Below are 13549 nucleotides of genomic sequence, written 5' to 3' on the forward strand. Positions count from 1 at the left end.
ATTTCATAAGGGGAGACATCGATAGAAACGCTATAGAAAAAGGTCTAGCATGCTTTTAAATGTCTGATCATTATGACTAAAATATGATTGTAGAATCTCGTATCATTTTCATAAACTTTCTTTTGAAAGCAACGCAGAAGGAAATGTTAAGTTGCATATAATGGACATCCATTTCTACCAGCAACATAGCTGGTAGTAAAAAAAAAAAAAAAAAAAAAAAAAAAAAAAAAGATTCCCTAGGCATTATTAGACACTGCTTGAAATTCAGTGTTTTGAAATCTAGTTAATTAATCATTCCCTGTTAAATTACAGGACTTGAACTTTAATTAATAATTGACTTCTATTAAGTAATGTTATATTTTCCCTAAAATGCATTGTAATTTGGTTTTGTTTGTTTCAGAGTGGAAGGTAAATTTTACTGGAGAACCATTGCATTTAATCATTTCAATAAAATGTTAAAGTACAAAGAACACACTTTGGGGGGTTAGATAGACCTGGTTTTCACGTTTTTAATCTTCCACTTACTACCTACCTGGACTTGGGGACAAATTTCATAATTTTAAGCCTGAGTTTTCTTGTATATGGAATAGCGAGATAATTCCCTTAGGACTGTTTTGGAGATTAGAGATTGTGTATGTAAAAGCCCTACTACAACACCTGAAAAAGAAATGAGTTTATGTAATATGTATTTCCCATACCAGGGCAATTATTTTCACTAGTGTGGTTTTTACAGATACTTAAAAAAAAAAAAATAGTTAACATATTTTACAGGGCCTAAATAAATGGTGGTGTTGTCATTGTTATTCTACCCAGCTGTGAAAGGCAGGTCTATAAAAAAGTGTCAAAACTATTAAGAAACATACATAATAGTATTTGAAATGGTTATTAGTTTTATAAAAATACTGTCTTCAAATATACTGTTCACAATACCATTAGAAACTTGATTTTTTCCAAGTAGTACAGCTTGTATTTAGTATGCTTATATTTGTTAGGATACAATATAAAGTCATTAATATTCATTTAAGATAAAATATAATTTTATCTGTATTGAAATCCCAATTGCAATAAAATTCAGACTAGTGGTACCACACAATGAATTTTTCTTTTCCTTTTGGCAAGTGTGAATTTAAAAGTGCATTTTTTATTTTTTCATATGCCATAAATAGGGGTCCTAGGTCTGATTAAGTTTACTGTTCATCTCTATAGGACCTAACTTAACTTAGTAGAGTGCTGGTTGCTTCTCACACAGGACCCTCTAGAATATTTGAGAGAGTGGTTTTAGGACTACTGGCAGCTGGTCAACAAGGATTGATTCATTTACAGAGGAAATGCTAAAAACTCTAAAAGAATGATTGAGGTTATATTCTTTCATAAAAACATAAATTTCTTTTATATTAAATAACTATTAAAATAAATGGGACTCTGTGTCTTTATTTTTTAAGTTTGATATGAATGATTCTGTTAACTATTATTGGCCTCAGTTGAAAAATGGAATGCAAAAAATATGTTTATAAGGGCAACTTAAGTTTTCTAACTGGTTATAAAGTTTATGAACTATACTTTGAGATTCATTGTTTCTAATATGAATAATTCACATGTGTCAACTTATGCCATAAATTGTATTTTTTTACTTTATTTTTTGGCAATATTTAAATAGACTTTATTTTGTAGAGAAATTTTACATTCATAACAAAACAGAAGAAAGTGCAGAGTTCTCATGATACCCCCCTACTCAACCCCCTGCCCCCCCCCAAACACACAACCTTTCCCACTATCAACATCCCCTACTATAGTGGAACATTTGCTACAATTGTCGAACCCACCCATAAATTCTGAATAAGGGGAAAAGTTTGCAAGATAATAGGAGTCTTGCCTTATTTATTCATTCATTCATTCATTCATTCATTCATTCATTCAAGTGTTTTAAATCAGTTCAGGCTATATTCTTCATGTGGAATTCTCACTATACCTTTGGTCCTTTATTTTATAAAATGATAATTACTATGAAGAATAAGCACAACAAATGGTAAATTTCTTTTTTTAATACGTTTACTTCTCCCATTTCTGTACTATTGGTATGATCCTCTCTTTGAACAACTTGTGACTGTTTCTTTGACTTAAGGAAATCCACCTCTTTTTATATGCAAGCTCTATCATATTTACTTGTGGCCATGAAAATATGAATATGGTTTTTTGAAATAGAAAAAAAATACCTGAAGTTTTCAAAAGTTTTTTGCTTTGTTCTAAATTCTCTATCCTTAAGATTCTGAGGTGTTTGATAAAATTCCTCATTGATTTCTGGTTATGGCCCTTTCATGCTAGAGCACTTTCTGGAACACATGTTTACAACAAAAATCTCAATATGGTATCATTGAATCTTCAAGTTTTTTAAAAATTAGGATTTCAGGGGCACCTGGATGACAGTTGGTTAAGCATTTGACTTCAGCTTAGGTCATGATCTCACAGTTCGTGGGTTCGAGCCCTGCATTGGGCTCTGTGCTGACAGCTCAGAACCTGGAGCCTGCTTCAGATTCTGTTTCTCCCTCTCTCTTTGCCCCTCACCAGCTTGCGCTGTCTCTCAAAAATGAATAAATGTAAAAAAAAAAAACTAAAAAGAAATTAGGATTTCATCTTATCCTATTTAAGATAACAATTGTGGTCTCCATGGTGGCTGATTTGTCACCTTTAGTATGATTCCTGTACAGTCCTCAGTGTGCATTGGCATTTTGTTGATTTTGGAGATCGGAATCAATATTCGTTGTTACATAGACCCAAATTATGGTGATTTACACAGTGGTCGAGGTTGACTGGCTGTTTGTAGAGTAGCACTGATGTGACCACATTTACTCACTGATTTTGGTTATCAATATATCTGATAATTGAATAAAACTTTGGGGGGTGGTAACTGAATACTCCCAACCGTGTGTGTGTGTGTGTGTGTGTGTGTGTGTGTGTGTGTGTGTGTGTGTGTTACTAAGAACAGCCTAACATGTAGGACATAATTATCTTTAGGGGAGTAGTTTCAGATGCAGTTTTTCTTTGTGTTTTTGTCTTTTGTGTTTTTGTTTTTTCTCAGAGAATATGAAGAAGCAAACAGAACAAGTCAGGCTACAAAATTTTGAAATTTCATAGTCCAAATGACTGAATTAAAAATATTGACTGAATTTAAAATACTGTAATCTGTAGCTTTTGGATAAATTCAGTAATTCCTTGCCAAATAGTAAAACTGTGCTGATAAGATGTAAATTAAAAGTAATTATTTTTAAAAACCCTTTTTGACTTTTATTTTTAATTTTGGAGTGAGTCTAGTCTTCACATATGGCACTTTTTAGTACTTCAAAATCAGGATGCTACTAGTGAGTAAAGAGTTAAAAGTGATTAGTTCATGTTGGTAAAATAGATACTGAATATATTAGTTTTTGCTAATTACATTTTTTAAATTAAAATTAAATTTTCCTTTTTAAAATAGTTTCACTGGCTGTACCTAAGGTAATTTGATGTATTCCAAAACATAGTAATGCTTATTGATTTTAAGCATTTAGTATAGAAATATAATAAAAACTAAGCACATGCACATTGTTAGATATTGAAGTTGAGGCTGCTGGCTAATCAGTGAACTCGAAAGTGTAGGTAGGGTGCTACGTGAGGGGCAAGTCTAACACCACAAGGGTCTCTGGCCCAGTGAGTGGAGTTTGATAGTAATTCTTACTACAGGTATAAAAAAATAAAAAGTAACTTAAAAAAGAAAGAAAAACACTAAGCACAATATACTCTTCTTTCTTTAATCAATATTTTAAAAATTTCCCCCTCTCTTTTCAAAATTTTCAGATTAGTATTGATCAGATCAGGATAGGTAGGTTTTATTAATTAGTTTCCTTGAAGCAACAGCATGTATTAGAAGAAATATGATAGGAAAGACAGATAAATACATAATCTTTCAGGCTTCAGGCATTTGGAATTGGAGTATAGAGTATTCTGGATTCTTTCCACAGATTAATTGTACAGAATTTATAATTGGAATGAATTCCTATTTACACACTTGCTTTTAAGAGTTTATAGTTAAAAAGTAACGATTTCAGTTTGGCAAATCTGATTGTTTCCTTTTAGAAATCTTCAGTGTCCAATATTATAGTCAACTAGTATAGAGATTAGGGCCAGGACAAGGCTGCATTTCCAGGTAAGAAGACCAAAGACAAAACAAAAATTTTCCTTAAAAAGACAATACTTGATCTCCTGAGAATGCGGTAGAGACTTCCTCTGCATTTTTAACAGGCTGTTTGCTCTCTAAGATGTTCTGTATTGGTCTTTTATTACCTTTTTTTTTTTTTTTTTTTTTTTTTAAGTCTCTTCCCCTCCCCAGAGTCCTTTGAAATGAACACATTATAAAAAAGAAAAACAAATTTACTTTTCTCAGGCTTTTTTTTTTTTTTTTTGGTGTCAGGTATTTAATACTTTTTTAAAAAGTTACAAATGTTAACTCAAATACGGGCTGACGATACTACATATAACTAACAAGGCACTAGTATAGTAGTCATGGTTGATTAATGAAATGGGGAGTTCCTACCTTTTCCTTTTATGCTTTTGTTTTCTTTCCTGGAGAAACAAATGGTAAATTTGAATAAAACATACATCATTTGCATAGGAAGTTATGTAATGATACCATATAGAGTATAATGATTTCCTAAAACCTTGTATTTAAAGTAACCTGAATTACAATGAGAGATAAACAGAATATTTACCCATCCCTTATGAGCTGCTGCTGATATGTAAATTTATTCTTCTACTTTGCACAAATATACTTTTGAGCTACTGCTTAAACACTTTGAGGTCCTTAGTCAAACAGTTTTAATGATGCCTCCAATATTATGAAAGTGTGACATTTGATGAATGTCTCATATAGTTTTGATATCTGGGCACATGTCAACAAAAAAAATTGAACATTGGTTTGTCATGCAACACCTAGATAATTTATAATTTTACTGTTTATATCCATCTTGACATTTTTTATCTGCCAAAGGCAGGTTTCATTTGGAATCTTAATCTGAGATTTATTTGGTGGATCTGGAAATCATAGCTAGGGTTCCCACAGGAAATGGTCCATCTACCAACAGATTAAATGGCAGTCCTGCAGTTGTTAGGGGAGCTCTGCATTTAACACACATGCATACTCATTCAGTCAGCACTGTGGAGAAAAATTAAAGTAGTAACCCAGGTTTAGGAACAATGTAGCTAAAAAGTCCCATATTTGCTGAATGACAAAGGGTTATATAGCAGCATTTCATTTTATTATTCGTGCTTGAATTTCTTGTTTGCTCTGTTGAGTCTGCTGACGAATACTAATAAATGCCTGCAACAATCCAGACGAGAGATGCCTGGCAACAAAGCTATGCGGTGGACCTCCCTGATCTTCTCCAGTTCACAACCTGACCTTTTGAAAAATTGGCTGGGCTAAGCTGCAGAATTTGGGTGTAATGGTTATTGTTAACTCCAGCTTTAGGATTTATTAATTTGTGTGATCAAGACTTACCTATGCTTCAAAGTTTCAAAAGACCAAACACAATCATCCATCCATTAGAACTAACATTGTGTTTCAGTGATTTCCACTTAGTGTCTGACTGGTGATTCTTCTGTTTTGTTTTTCAAACCTAAAAATGCTCCTAAATAAAATAAAAGGCACATATAAAGAAAATCTGGTTTTTTCTCTTTATATTTCTTACTGGAAAAGTTAGCGTCCATACGTGATTGATGAAATTGCTGAATTCATGGACAGTCGGTATGTGTTCATATTTAACAAACAAAAAATAATTATGAAACCTGTTTTACTTGCGATTGTGGAAATATAAGACTTACCTAGTTCATTCATATTTTAATTACTTTATATAAATTATTCTTATACCACAAATTGAGAAAGACTGAAGAGGTTAGAAATGCATAGTAGGTAGCCAAAATAATTCATATCACTGAAGGAAAAAAGGAATAAAGATTGCTCTTATGTTAATAAAATTTTAGGATACTTTTCACAATTATTTCAACCTAGATAATATTTGTAATGGTTTAAATAGGATGATACAAGTTTTACAGAGCTTTAATTTATGTGATATGTTCATAAGTTAATTAGGTAGCCTAAGCTTTAGGAGATTACACTATTGTACTGTGTTCATGGTCTTCATACAGTGAAGGATGTTAAAATTTAGAATCTGAAACATGATAGAAGTTAGTTCTCACACAGAAATCTCATCTCTTCCCCAGGAGAATGAATATTGATGTGCTCATGACTATGCAGACTTGATGAAACAAACACTTTTAAAAATTTGGTGTAGTACCACCACCTTAAATACCTTTTTTGTAATAAAATAAATAACAAAATACCAGTAAAATAATTTTCATGGCTAGCCACTGGGTAATTTGAAATATGGTACTCTAAGTCATTAGATTGTCTTAATCAAAGATGAAATAACTTCACCACTTCTTTTTGGTATGTTTATCTAGATACACAGCCATGTATAGGAATGTAAAAGATATAGTTTCATTTGAATGTTGAACCTTCACGTGCAAATGAATAAATTATGTGATATTGACAGGTTTCATGATTTTCCAACTTTATAAACCTTTGTAAAATCTTATTTCAATATCTTACAGCTACATCCTGACTCTGCCCTCAATGTTTTTGACTTCTCATTATATATAAAACACCTTATTAGAACTGCATAAGGCTTTATATCTGTGCTTTCCAACATGGTAGCCACTGGCTGTGTGTGGCTTTGAGCACTTGAAATGTGGGCAGTGTGTATGCATAGCAATGAAAATGAAAGTTATAGTTCTTTCTTTTTTCTTCTTACTGCTGTTAAAGCCAAAATATATTGAAACCTCCCTGAGAGAGTATCCAGTATCCAAGTGAAAAGTTTGTATTTTTTTAGCTAGAGATCCAAAAGTTACTTAATTTCTTGTGACTGCTAAATTAGAATATCTGAAGGATAAGTGCCTGTGATCTGCTAGCTGTGGTCTTGATTATATTTAATATTGTGCCAATATAGTGAGTGCTCAAATTGTGTTGCAGAAACAGGCAATTTTCTTACTATGAGACTGAATTTAAAGAAATATACTATTAAATTTTCTTTCTGTGGGATCTTTTGCTAGTGTCAGGATTTCTAAATTTTGAAGTCATATTACTTGTGTAACTTGTTCGTTTTATAATCCTCTACATGCTTTATTAAACCATTATGTGTTAACTGTAAGCTTTAACCTCATTAAGTATTTCCTTTTTATTGTATGTTTCTCATTGAATGAGGCATTGTATTTGTTTTTATGTCCATGTCTTTGTATATTGTAATAAATTTTTATTATATTTGATTTATTCTTTTTATATTTTAATTTAAAAATATTTTTGCTTTAAAAAAATCTTTTGTTTTTAGCAAAGCAGAGTTTTGCAGATAATAATAGCTAACATTTAGTGAGTACGTATTCTGTGCTGACACTTTTCCAAGAGGTTATATAACTTAAATAATTTAATCCTCATAACAACCTTTTGAGATAGGTACTGTTATTATGTACTTTTATTGGTAGGGAAATTGATGAGAGAGGTTAAGTAATTTGCTAAAGGTCATACAGCCATGTGGTGGAGCCAGAATTCAAACCCTGCAGTTTGGCCCATGCACTGTGGTTTTGCTAGGAAATCTAAATTCACCAGTGTTCTGCTTGGAAGTTCTAAACTTTTATCTTGTATCTACTTATAGTGGGTGAGACCACTATGAAATGGCATAAGTTTCTGATGTCTTTTTCTTTTATATTTGGCAGGGGTTGTGGGGGTGGGCCAATGTATGCATCTATGTGGAAAATTAACCCTCCCCCGCATAAAAAACAATTATTTAGTAAAGGAGATAAATAGTATTTGTACACACACGTAGATAACCTACATTTTAACTTACTTAAGAAATTGGTAGAAGTTATTTGGGGCCACTAACTGCTACTGTTGCTCTGATTATGTTGAAACTAATATTCACTTAGAAAAATCCTTACCATTGAAAAAAGACATCTTGGTTTAAAATATGGGACTACTATTGTAATTACATCAAATTTGCAGTCTTATTTAGTAGCAAAAAAGTGTCCTATCATTTTGATGTTCTTACATAGTGTGTTAATAGATAATATAAAAAAGAAAGAAGCTATAAACATGAAGTTTTTGGGTTTTTTATATTTATAAAATTAGATGCTATAGCATAAATAATAACCTTTCTCTTCCAAAAAAAAAAAAAAGTTTAAAGAAGTGATGACCATTGTGTTAGCAAGCATCAGAAAGAACATTAATAAATTGCCTCCTTTATGGTTCATTTTAGATACAAATGCCCCTAAGTATCACCTGCATCTGAAGGTGCAGAGGATCCATTTATTTGAATGTACTTGCCTATGGTATTTCTATTGCCCTTTCTCTTTTCTGCCCCTGAGCTCTCAGGTAGCTGTGATGTTGCTATTCTGAGTAACCCCAGTAGGATCCCTAGAGACAATTCTAGCTCAGCCACTCCGAAGAAACAGCTCTGTAAACAGTATTGACCCCCCCAGGGGACCATCAAATCCGTTTACACAGATACCAGTTGTCACAAACTATTTACAAAGCCAGACAGAACAGAATTTCCCAGCCTTTAAGAATCCCTATTTGATTCTAGCCACCTCCTCACTTCTGTGTAGTAGTTGTGAAATAACAGTTATTTTTGGCCATGAGTCATGATTTCTTGGGTAGCATCAATTTAACTGAGTGTATTCTATATTAACTAATGTATAATTGTCTGGACAATTGAACCCTAAGGGGATCCTAAGGCTTTCTTTCCTAGGGTAGGAAATGGTATAATACAATAAATTTTCTAGACTAAGGAATTGAGAATTTAATAGCAATGCTAGCATTAAGATAGTTGACCATACTGGTACTTCCAGAAATAGAGACTTTGTTAGATCATGAAAATGATCCATTGGAAGCAGCATGAAAGTTACTAGAGAGACAGAGGGTCTTCAAAGCATATATTGCAGGTAGCCTAGGTACATGTATTAAGTATTAAAATCCCCCCCAAAATCTTTTCAAAATCCACCCATTTTGCCCAGATGAGTAAACTGTCTCTAGCAATAGCAATTTGAGAAATAACTAGTAGTTTTCCTCTGTAAAATTACTTGGAAATGGTCACAGGATAAGCTAATATGGTAGTGATAGCATAAGATAGTAATAGCAAAAACTGGGAAATATATTTGGTTTGAAGTGGTCAAATTCTTATGTCCAATAATACAGTCCTCACAGAAGAGCAAATAAATAAGTAAAGGAATTGATAGTAGTTATAAAAATTCCCTGTTGTTTAACTCTTAGGAAAGAAAGTTGGACTTCAGAGTCTTATGAATTATGAAGAAGACATTGATAATTTATTGTCTAAGTCCATATGGAGAAATATATTTAAATAGTAATAATTTTGTTGGTCATAATGATGGAATAGTTAATAATGACATTGATTAAACACTGAAGCAGATTACTAAAAAAGGTTATAGAGTTTCCATTTTAAACCATATGAGAGAGGAATTAATAGAATAGTTTTAGTTTTAAACTTTCATCTGTCTAGAGATATTTAGAAGTGAATAGGGTTTTTTTCTTTTAAATATATATCTTATCTTTCCAATTGACTGGTGTGCAAAACAGACCTGTAACTTCCCTTTTTGTTGCATTGTATTGACATATATTTATACTTCTGTATGCAGTGCTTTTTCAAGTGATGGGGCAATCCAGACAGCTTAGCTGGAGCTTTTAGTGGCTTCACCCCATTATCACTTCATAATGGTCTTTCTTGGGGTAGCTTGGTGGCTCAGTTGGTTAAGCATCTGACTTTAGCTCAGGTCATGATCTCATGGTTTGTGAGTTTGAGCCCCACGTCGGGCTGTCTGTTGTCATTGCAGAGTCTGCTTCAGATCTACTCTCTCCTTGTCTCTCTGCCCTTCCCCCATTCGTGCTCTCTCTCTTTCAAAAAAATAAATAAATAAAAATATTTTTAAAAAGTAATGGTCTTTCTTTTGGGCTTGAGAGTGTAGGGAGAATAATTGAAGACTGAGTTAGAGTCACGAAGTGCTATCATCTTCTCTTGGTTGGAGATGGTACTAACTCAGAAATTGAACTTAAGTTGGGCCTTGAAAAAGGTAAATCAAACTTGACAAAATGCAATATGATAGAGCAGTATCTTAAATTTGACTTGAAAAGTCAAAGTACATAATGCCTGCAACTTACTCTCAAATGTTATGGAAAAAATTACATAGGTAGGTAGATACAGAGAGAATGAAGAGAACAATAAAGCAAATGTGGTAAAATGTTAACATTTGGAGAATCTGGGTGCCTTGACTCAGTACATAGGAACTCAGTACTATTTTTTGTAGCTTTTTTATTAGATTGAAATTATTTCAAAGTAAAAAAATAAAAAGAAATGACTTATCTACAATCAATTCCTCTCAGCTCTCTCATTTGTCTCTGTTTTCTTCAGCATGTTGATGCGGTCAGTGAAGTCTTGGCTCTCATTTCTCCTTTCCATTGCTTGCCATTTTTCTGAATGATTTCATTGTTTTAATAGATAACACTTTCAGTACCTTGATTCCTTGATTTCTTCCTCTACATGTACCTTCAGTCTATTTCATTTACCCATTCCCAGATGAACCACATCTTGGACTTTGTCTTACATATCACTCATTTTAGAAATTTTTACTCCCTGACTATAACATCTTGTCATTTCAAGAAAGATATACAAGAAATGTCTGTGTTTTTCCTAAAGCCATTCCTTCTCCTCTGTACCCATGCTTGTTCTTCCTGTTACTTTATTCTTAGAGTCTGTCAACTTTTTCATTACATCATCTAACTCAAACCGTTTGGTAGTTGATTGCTTTGCACATTCCTACTTGTCTTTTGTTGGAACAGATGCCTTTGTGAAATCTTCCCAGAGTCTTCTAGTTGAGCATCAGTATGTCTAGTATGTTTTATGTTTGGTCTCTATGACCCGAGTATAGCCATTTCTACGTTGTATTCAAATCATCAGATCAGTTTGCCTCCTCACTATACTAGAGTCCTTCAGGGGAGAGTCTGTTTCCCACTCCTTTGTTTTCCTAGTACTTTCATATAACATATCATATTGGAGGTTTCCATTAATTAGTTAATAAATAGATTAATTAGAAGGGTCAAACTTCCTATACAGAAGTTGAATTCTGATTTAGGATAATGTAATATGGCAGAATAGAAAAGCATTGAGAGAAGATTTAAACAACATTTGCTATAATGGAAAAAAAATAGGCAGACAAAAGGAAAATTTTATAAGTCAGCCTTGTTTACTCCAAAGTAAAATTAAATTTTCACTGGCAGAATATGTATGGATAGTTTGATTTACAGAGCAGACTCCAAATCCTGGTAAACAGTTACAGTTAGGAGTTTAAAAGCTTCTAGTACAGAGCAAGATTAGAAACATCTTTAATTAATCAGAGCCAAATCACACAGTACAGGGTTCTTCAAAAATATTAAACATTTAGAATTAAATTCCAGAAGTATATTAGAACTTGCTGAGTTTATTTTAATTATACTAATAAGAGATTATAATTACTATAATCCAGGAGGGATCTGCATAGAGTCCTTTTATTGGGAAGCTCTGAGTTTGGAGAAGATAGTACATTCCCTGGTGAAAAGGTGCTGATTTGCCAAGAATTCAGCAGAACACAAAACTTGACATTAAGTAACCTGAAGTAAGAAAAAGAGCTATAAATATAGTAAGCAGATAGAAAGTATACATACCAGGGATGAGGTAAAGTAAACACTAGGAGGTTAGAAATTAGAAACTGGGAGAAGAAAGATGCTAAACTAAACCCAGAAATACAGAAGTAAAAATATGGGATGAGTTGTACATAGTGGTAAGGTAATGGTAATGTAGATGATGGAAAACCATAATTCTCTTTCATTTTAGTAAAAGTTGATCCTTGAACAATCTGGGTGTTAGGAGATCCAACCCCCTGCATTCAAATTCCTGTATAACTTTGACTCCCCCAAAACGTAACTACTTAATAGCCTACTGTTGACCAGAAGCTTTACCAGTACTATAGTCAATTAACACGTGTATTGTATGTTGTATGTATTAATACTGTATTCTTAACCATAAAATAAGCTAGAGAAAAGAAAATGTTATTAAGCAAATCATAAGAGAAAATACATTTACATTACTCTATTGTAGTTATAAAAGAAAAAAATTCACAGATAAGTGGACCTGCACAGTTCAAACCCATGTGTTCAAGTGTTAGCTGTACTTTTAAAATTACGTGTTAGTGTTAGAAAGCATGGTTTATAGATACAGTTGTATTTTTTTTTTAATTTTTTTTTTAACATTTATTTATTTTTGAGACAGAGAGAGACAGAGCATGAACGGGGGAGGGTCAGAGAGAGAGGGAGACACAGAATCTGAAACAGGCTCCAGGCTCTGAACAGTCAGCACAGAGCCCGACGCGGGGCTCGAACTCACATACCGAGAAATCGTGACCTGAGCCGAAGTCGGATGCTTAAACGACTGAGCCACCCAGGCGCCCCGCAGTTGTATTTTTTAATGTCCATTTATAAAATTCCTTAATTCAGATTTTGAGGGTTCCATTCTACTAACACCAGCTTCTCCTAGAAAAGTAGCCTGATGAACATCTGAAGCAAACCATGTAAGTGTTTTGAAATGTCAAAAACCAACAGGATAATTTTCAGATACCTAGAATTGTTAAAGTTTAAATAAAAACAGTATAATGTTCTACTGTTTAATGTTTCATAGATATCTTACAGCATATAATTATGATGACATAGTCTCCCTATTTGTTTCGTCAAAGTGAAATTGAGAGTAATTTTACTAAAAACAAGTGATTTCTGATTTAGCTTCAGCTACCAACAAGATAATGCCCAGGACTTAGGGTTTATGACTGGCTAAACCTAGTTTCAGCATATCCACAAGCAAAGAATTTCTCCTTAAGAAATGAATACTTTGTGAGAAGTAGCTTATTTATAAGTACCCCTATTTTGTTATTTATTCTAAAACTACTCTCCTCTGCTTTTCTGCTTAAAAGGATTTTAAGTTTGGCAGGTTGGAAAAGGCATCATCAACAAGCAGGTGATATTCACTTGCTTTTTAAAGTTCAAGAGTTATTGATACTGGAAATAATAAAGTATTTGTTACAATCAGTATTTGTGCCTGTTGGTCTGATTTGCCAGTAGAAGAGTTTGTTTTATGTAGTTGCATGTGTGTCATTTTCTTCCAAAAATTTCACCATAGTATCAGATACACTATTCCTTTGAAATAGCTGTTATATACTAGTTACAGCTTAAGATAATTTTTATGAGATAGCCAGGCATTACAAAACAGATTTTCTTTTTTTTTTTAATTTTAACGTTTATTTATTTTTGAGACAGAGAGAGACAGAGCATGAACAGGGGAGGGGCAGAGAGAGAGGGAGACACAGAATCTGAAACAGGCTCCAGGCTCTGAGCGGTCAGCACAGAGCCCGACGCGGGGCTTGAACTCACGGACCG

At 33.1% G+C, this 13549-nt stretch overlaps 1 protein-coding gene and 1 non-coding gene across 4 annotated transcripts in view; both read left to right on the forward strand.

Annotated features, from left to right (window-relative positions):
* Window positions 1-13549, forward strand: part of MIPOL1 (mirror-image polydactyly 1) — a 306029-nt gene that overhangs the window by 54147 nt on the left and 238333 nt on the right. The window lies entirely within an intron of this gene.
* LOC132670540 (small nucleolar RNA SNORA62/SNORA6 family) lies at window positions 3569-3716 on the forward strand. Its single transcript, XR_009606771.2, has one exon. It is a non-coding gene; the product is annotated as a small nucleolar RNA SNORA62/SNORA6 family (small nucleolar RNA).

This window comes from Panthera onca, chromosome B3, assembly GCF_046562875.1.
Source record: "Panthera onca isolate mPanOnc1 chromosome B3, mPanOnc1 haplotype 2, whole genome shotgun sequence".
Classification (NCBI taxonomy): Eukaryota; Metazoa; Chordata; class Mammalia; order Carnivora; family Felidae; genus Panthera; species Panthera onca.